The sequence below is a fragment of the Wolffia australiana genome, chromosome 2 (assembly GCF_029677425.1).
Source record: "Wolffia australiana isolate 7733 chromosome 2, ASM2967742v1".
Lineage (NCBI taxonomy): Eukaryota > Viridiplantae > Streptophyta > Magnoliopsida > Alismatales > Araceae > Wolffia > Wolffia australiana.
In genome coordinates, this window is record NC_135836.1 from 9,663,143 (window position 1) to 9,670,602 (window position 7,460).

The 7,460-nt window shown below is 42.3% G+C and overlaps 1 long non-coding RNA gene across 1 annotated transcript; it reads left to right on the plus strand.

The window, feature by feature from the left end:
• The first annotated feature begins 265 nt into the window (after positions 1-265).
• On the plus strand, positions 266-4,213 carry LOC144716766 (uncharacterized). Its single transcript, XR_013584987.1, has 2 exons — positions 266-616; positions 3,886-4,213. It is a non-coding gene; the product is annotated as an uncharacterized LOC144716766 (long non-coding RNA).
• Positions 4,214-7,460: the final 3,247 nt, after the last annotated feature.

Here is a 7,460-nt window from a genome sequence, read left to right on the forward strand (position 1 = left end):
GGAAGGAAGAGATGATCGTTAGGGACATGCAACAAATTACTAATAGGTATGGAAAAAATGATCGTACATATGACACATGAGTGTTAGACATGGTCGTTCTGTTCTGTTGGTGCGAATTGGTGCGAATTGCGCGTTCTGTTTGGATTTCTGAGCAAATTAATGTTGAAAATGAACAGAACTTCGCACAAACGGCTGTGCGGTTCGCTTTGTGCGAATTGCGCGAATTTTTTTAAAGGTTTTTTAGAAAAAAAAATTTACTCTCGTTCTCTTTCTCAGAGTCCCAGACTCCCGGTCTCCCTCCGTCGTTCTCGTTCTCACGAGTCCCAGACTCCTAGTCTCCCGCCCTCATTCTCGTTCTCAGAGTCCCAGACTCCTAGTCTCCTTCTCGTCCTCAGCCTCTCCCAGAGTCCCAGCCTCTCGTTCTCGTTCTATCACTTTCTCCATCTCTCTCGAGTCTCGACGACGGCCAGTACACAGCTCTTTCTTTCTTTCTCCCGTCTCTTCTCTCCTCTCTATTCTCTGCTCTCACTCCATCATCGGACTTCCTCCCGGCCGATTTGGCGCTGTATTCGGAAGGGGGTCACAAAGTGGAGGCGGTAATCGGAGTCGGCATTTGGTACGTTTTTTTTGAAGTTTTTTTATGTATGCGTCTTTCTTTGATTCTCTTTTCTTCATTCTATATCTCTGATGTTTTCTTGTTCCCTTCGAACTATCTGATTCTCTCTTAATTTCTCTTTAGTTTTTTCCCAAAAAGCTCTCTTATTCTCTCTTTCGCTCGCTGATATTCTGTCTGTGTCTCTCTTATTCCCTGTTTCTCTTTCTGTCTGTCTCTGATTCTCTTCCTATTTTTCTCTTTGCCTTCCTTGCGCTCTAATTTTATCCTCCCTTCTCTTTCTCTCATTGTCCGAATTCATCTTTTTCTATGTCTGATTCTCTTTTTCTATGTCTTATTTTCTTTCCATCTCTCGGTCATTCTCCCTTCTTCTCTCTCTTTATTCATCTCCCTCTCTCGTAATCTATCTCTCATTCTGTCATTCTCTCGCTACTTATTGCTTTCCCTCTCCATCATTTCGTGGCTTTCTAATTCTCCCTTTCTCTCACCCTAATAATCATCCTATATCTTACTATCGTTCTCTGAATGTCTCGTTTTCTATCTCTAATTCTCTCTCTCCCTCTAATTCTCTGATTCTCTATCTCTCGCTCTCTTATTCTCCCTTACTATCTGTATATCAAATTCTCTGTTGCTCTGACTTTAATTCCCTCTTTCTCTTCGACTCCCTAATTCTGTCTATCTCTAGATCTCTATTTCTCTCTCTCCCTACTTCCCCAATTCTCTCTCTAATTCTCTTTATGTAATCTCTATTTCCCTCACTTTGTATTATCCATCTCTTGGTCATTCGCCCTTCTTCTCTCTCTTTATTCATCTCCCTCTCTCGTAATCTATCTCTCATTCTGTCATTCTCTCTCTCTATTTATTGCTTTCCCTCTCCATCATTCCGTGGCTTTCTAATTCTCCCTTTCTCTCACCCTAATAATCATCCTATATCTTATTATCGTTCTCTGAATGTCTCCTTTTCTATCTCTAATTCACTCTCTCCCTCTAATTCTCTGATTCTCTATCTCTCTCTCTCTCTCTTATTCTCCCTTATTATCTGTCTATCGAATTCTCTGTTGCTCTGACTTTAATTCCTTCTTTCTCTTCGACTCCCTAATTCTGTCTACCTCTAGATCTCTATTTCCATCTCTTGGTCATTTTCTCTTCCTCTCTGTCTTTATTCATCTCTCCCTCTCTCATAATCTATCTCTCATTCTCTCATTCTCTCTTTCTACTTATTTCTTTTTCTCTCCATCATTCTGTGGCTTTCTAATTCTCTCTTTCCCTCTCCATGTCCCTCTCTCCTTAAATTATCTGTATATCTCTCTCAGTTATCCCTCTGTAATTCTGACTTCCTCCATCTCACTCACCCTCTCCCACTTCTTCACTATTCCACTCACACTCTCCCTCTACCTCTACCTCTCACTCTCCTTCTCTCTTACACTACGTCTCTATTTCACTGTCACTCTCACTCTCTCCCTCTCCCTCTACTTCGCCATTTTTTTTTGTCTTCACACTCTTCCTCATGCTCTCCCTCTCCTTCTCTCTTCCACTCACTCTCCCCTCTCCATATCCCTCTCTCCTTAAATTATCTGTCCATCGCTCTCAGTTATCCCTTTGTAATTCTGACTTCCTCTCACTCACCCTCTCCCACTTCTTCACTCTTCCACTCACACTCTCCCTCTGCCTCTCAATCTCCTTCTCTCTTACTCTCCGTCTCTCTATCTCACTGTCACTCTCACTCTCTCCCTCTCCCTCGCCCTCTACTTTGCCATTTTTTTTGTTTTCACACTCTCCCTCTCGCTCTCCCTCTCCCTCTCCTTCTCTCTTCCACTCACTCTCCCCTCTCCATATCCCTCTCTCCTTAAATTATCTGTCCATCGCTCTCAGTTATCCCTTTGTAATTCTGACTTCCTCTCACTCACCCTCTCCCACTTCTCCACTCTTCCACTCACGCTCCCCCTCTGCCTCTCAATCTCCTTCTCTCTTACTCTCCGTCTCTCTATCTCACTGTCACTCTCACTCTCTCCCTCTCCCTCCTCTACTTTGCCATTTTTTTGTTTTCACACTCTTCCTCACGCTCTCCCTCTCCCTCTCCCTCTCCCTCTCTCTCCCACTCACTCCCCTCTCCATATCCCTCTCTCCTTAAATTATCTGTCCATCGCTCTCAGTTATCCCTTTGTAATTCTGACTTCCTCTCACTCACCCTCTCCCACTTCTTCACTCTTCCACTCACACTCTCCCTCTGCCTCTCAATCTCCTTCTCTCTTACTCTCCGTCTCTCTATCTCACTGTCACTCTCACTCTCTCCCTCTCCCTCGCCCTCTACTTTGCCATTTTTTTTGTTTTCACACTCTTCCTCACGCTCTCCCTCTCCCTCTCCTTCTCTCTTCCACTCACTCTCCCCTCTCCATATCCCTCTCTCCTTAAATTATCTGTCCATCGCTCTCAGTTATCCCTTTGTAATTCTGACTTCCTCTCACTCACCCTCTCCCACTTCTTCACTCTTCCACTCACACTCTCCCTCTGCCTCTCAATCTCCTTCTCTCTTACTCTCCGTCTCTCTATCTCACTGTCACTCTCACTCTCTCCCTCTCCCTCGCCCTCTACTTTGCCATTTTTTTTGTTTTCACACTCTTCCTCACGCTCTCCCTCTCCCTCTCCCTCTCCTTCTCTCTTCCACTCACTCTCCCCTCTCCATATCCCTCTCTCCTTAAATTATCTGTCTATCACTCTCAGTTATCCCTCTGTAATTCTGACTTCCTCTCACTCACCCTCTCCCACTTCTTCACTCTTCCACTCACACTCTCCCTCTGCCTCTCAATCTCCTTCTCCTCTCTATCTCACTGTCACTCACTCTCTCCTCTCCCTCGCCTCTACTTTGCCATTTTTTTTGTTTTCACACTCTTCCTCACGCTCTCCCTCTCCCTCTCCCTCTCCTTCTCTCTTCCACTCACTCTCCCCTCTCCATATCCCTCTCTCCTTAAATTATCTGTCTATCACTCTCAGTTATCCCTCTGTAATTCTGACTTCCTCTCACTTACCCTCTCCCACTTTTTCACTCTTCCACTCACACTCTCCCTCTGCCTCTCAATCTCCTTCTCTCTTATTCTCCGTCTACTTCGCCATTTATTTTTGTCTTCAGACTCTTCCTCACGCTCTCCCTCCCTTTCCTTCTCTCTTCCACTCACTCTCTCCCTCTCCCTATCCCTCTCTCCTAAAATGCATATCACCTATCATTTGCATCTCTCTGTACATGTGTTCTTCTATTTTTGAATCTATATCCACAGAGGCGTCGAAGACGCTGAAGTTTGGGGAAGCAAGGATAATAGCGGAGAGGAGACGAGGTGTGCGCAAAGATGGAAGAGCTTGTGGAGGAATGGTATGCAGCCAGAGAGGTGGGCGCAAAGATGGAAGAGCTTGACCAAGCTGCTACAGTACCTGAGGATGAATTCGGTGCAGAGCTGGAACAGTTCATCTAGATCGCTTTCCGTGTCTCTTTTTGCATTGAACCCCAAATGTCTTTTGTTGAAATTGGATCCTTATCCTTTTCCCGGATTAGACATTTTTAGGCAAGAATTGTATTCTCTATCCTTGCAATTACCTCATATTTTCCCATTGGTTGAATTCCAACTTCTGGAACTTCATTTAAAAAATGCTGCCCCTTTATATATAATACATTATTATGCTCATTTCTTTATCATTTTAGACATTTAAACTCTCAATTTATATATTTAATTGATTTATCTCTTATTTAAAATTTATAATACCTTTCCTACTAAAATCTCTATTCATCTTATAATAATATTAATTAAAATTTCTCCTCGCTCTTATCACCTTTTGGAATTTGCCAACATCTTAGTAAACTATTTCATCAAGATAACAAACACACCCTAATAAACTCTCCATTTAAATATATAATAACTTAGAATATTTTTAATTTACTATACTTTGCTAAGGGCAGAGCAATTTTTTCCCAACACTATGCAATTTTATGCAATTTACGACCAATGTATGCAAGTTTTCACTTTATGTGCGAATTTTTGTTCGTTTTGTGTGAATTTGTTTGGTTGTGCGAATTTGTTCGGTTTGTGCGAATTTGTGGGTTGTGCGAATTTGTGCGGTTGTGCAAATTTGTTCGTTTTGTGCGAATTTGTTCGGTTTGTGCGAATTTTTTTGTTTGTGCAAATTTTTTCAGTTGTGCGAATTTGTTCGATTTGTGCAAATTTGTGCGAATTGTGCGAAATGTTCGAACATCTGTTCTAATATTCGCACATAAAGAGAACAGCACAACGAATAGACCCTTGTGCCGTTCGTTTGTGTGAATTTTTTGTTCATTTTAAACGAACAGAACAGAACGACCATGTCTACATATGACTAGTAGGGTGGAACAAATGACGGTACCATTGTGAATGCAGTTGAGAAAAAATCCATCGGTACCCATCATGAGAGATGGGTAGTGGATGGCGATACTGATGTCAAAAGATCCCACAGTACAGGTGACAAAATACGGTATGGATATCAGACAATTGTCTGGCAGGGTTGACAAAATAATATACGGATGTCAGATGATTGTTAGGAAGGGTGAAAGAAGACAATAGTTATATAACGCGATCATTAGAGATGGATAACGAAAGACAATACAGATGTTAGACGATCGCTGGGGATGGATGACGGATGATGCAACTTGCGTCGAATGATCATTAGGGAAGGGTGACGGACTCTGGTGCCAATATCGGATAATGATGAGGGATAGGTGACGGATGATAGTACCGATGTCTAGTGATCATGATTGATGGGTGACGGAAGATGATACATGTCAGATGCTCGTTAGGAACAGGTGACTATAGTTCCAGATTGTCTAGGACGTGGACGATGGATGGGATGTAACGCAGACTGTCATGTCTGACGTCTGGAATCACTACAGCGATGGGGGGGGAACAGTTTTTTCATCCTAGACCTCCGGATGGGATGATTACTTCGTCTCTTCTAGAGTCTCAGGATGAATTTCCATCCCGGTTTTCGTCCAACCTGGCGGACGGGAAGATTTTTTCATCCTGGGATGAAAAAACCATCTCGTCTGTGTCCCTGCAGTAGTATAGTTCCGGATCGTTTTGGACATGGACGACGCACGGGACGAGGGACAAAGATCGTCCCGTCCGATGTCCGGAATCAGTGCAAGGACACTGACCGAATGGTTTTTTCGTCCAAGACCTTCAAATAGGACGATTGTTTGTCTCTTCTGAGGTCTCGTGATGAATTTCCTTTCCGGCTTTTGTCCAACCTTGCGGGCAGGATGATATTTTTCTCCTAGGATGAAAAAACCGTCCCGTCCGCGTCCTTGCACTAGTATAGTTCCGGATTGTTCGGGACGTCGACGAAGGATAGGACGGGACAAAGATCATCTCATCTGACATTCGGAATCAGTGCAGGGTCGTGGATGGACAGTTTTTTTGTCTGAGACCTCCAGACAGACATTTTTTCGTCCAAGTGGACAAAACATCAAAGGATATGGACAAAATTATGGACAAAAATTTGTCGCGAGGACCACCAAACAGGACAGAATTTGTCCTGTGGGACGAAGAAACCATCCGTTTGAAGGTCTTGGATGATGGAAGGATGAATCTGGATGAATAATCGCCGGATTCACATCTGACGGTGCAGATGTAGCCACGTGGCCTTGCTATTACAATTCACATTCTCTCTCCTCCTTATTTCCCAAAAAAACTTAGAAAAACACATATTAATATATTAAAATTAAAGCCGGCTGACCTTCTTTTTCCGTCCAGCGGCGGCGCTCCGCCATGATGGCTGATGTTCTCCGACGAAGGCTGCATTGCGAGCTGCTCCCAGACCGCTACCTTCTTGTTACGGCCCTTTGCCACTGGGCCAATGATAACATGCAAATTAATATACTTAATTACTGAATTATACATTCTATTTATGTGTTTTAATGGTCATATTTGCATGTTATCATGATAAAATACATTGAAATCAGTTAACATGTCGTTTTTCTATTATTTCATATTTTTTATCATTTTTTACATGGAATTTGACATTGTTTCAGTGAAGAAATATTTTTACATGATTTTATTTGCTTGGTTTAAGGTCAGTAAATCATCTCCTGATTTTTCTGAATTTTTCCCATATTTTTATGAATTTTTCTGAATTTTTCTGACCATTATTTAGGCAAGAAATGATTTTTATTTAATTAAATAATATATTGATTATTTATTTTGCATTTTAAATGCATTTAAAATGAATATCCACGTCATTCGCCCGAAATTCGGGCGAATGAAGGGATATATTAATTAAATAAGAAAGGAGAGAAGAGAGGAGAGAGATAGGAAAAGTCAAATAGAGTGATTAAAAGAGAGAGAGAGAAAAGCGAAAGAGAGAGAAGAGAGAGTAGAGCGGCTAGAGAGGAGAGAGAAGAAAAGATATTTAATAGGAGGAGAGAGATTTGAAAAGTCAGAAAGTGCGGCCAACGCGGACAACGAGGGTGCACGTGTCCCGAAACACGGAAAGCGAGAAAATCAAGCCCAGCCAATAGGAAATTCCGATTTTTTAGAGAAAATAAAAGAGATCCAACGGCCCACATTTGATCTCACTAAAACTGCGATATCTTGAGATCTACAACTCCGATTGGGCTGAAATTTTGAGGGCAGGTTCGTCTTTTCCTCCTCTACAATCTAGACGGTTGGATCTTTAAATAGAGGTCAGAAAAAAAGGCAAAATTCACTTTTGGAGGCTCTCCCCAAGAAATTGGCCAGGAAGGACACAGGAGGCATTCTGGAAGTCGTCAGATCTGGATCTCTTTATCAAATTTGTAAGTTTCTGAATTGTATTTGATCATCTTCTAGAA